This window comes from Penaeus monodon, chromosome 15 (assembly GCF_015228065.2).
Source record: "Penaeus monodon isolate SGIC_2016 chromosome 15, NSTDA_Pmon_1, whole genome shotgun sequence".
NCBI classification, from domain to species: Eukaryota; Metazoa; Arthropoda; class Malacostraca; order Decapoda; family Penaeidae; genus Penaeus; species Penaeus monodon.
The window spans coordinates 24,835,702-24,836,018 of NC_051400.1; the positions used below are offsets into that span (position 1 = coordinate 24,835,702).

The following is a 317-nucleotide window of genomic DNA, read 5'->3' on the forward strand; positions in this document are numbered from 1 at the left end:
CACACACACACACACATATTTGCTTTACTTTGCAGTCACGTATTCAGGGGTGTCAATTGTAGGAGGGGGGGGGGGGGTGGAACTGCCTCCCCCACGACTCTGCATTTTTTTTTTTTATTATTACTCTATCTATATAGACTATTTGAAACCATTTGCGTCTATTAAATACTTCGTTGACTTTAGCTTTCATCTATCACACAGCAATTCGATATCTCAGTTTTAATCCAATGTTATGATGAGTCTATTCGCATTTATTAAACATGTTGGTGATTATAACAACATGTTATAAACATGTTGGTGATTCTAGCCTTCATCCA

The 317-nt window shown here is 37.2% G+C and overlaps 1 protein-coding gene across 1 annotated transcript in view; it reads left to right on the forward strand.

Annotated features, from left to right (window-relative positions):
• LOC119582266 (translation initiation factor IF-2-like) overlaps nucleotides 1-317 on the forward strand; it is a 13,172-nt gene that overhangs the window by 2,294 nt on the left and 10,561 nt on the right. The gene's annotated exons all lie outside the window — the stretch shown is intronic.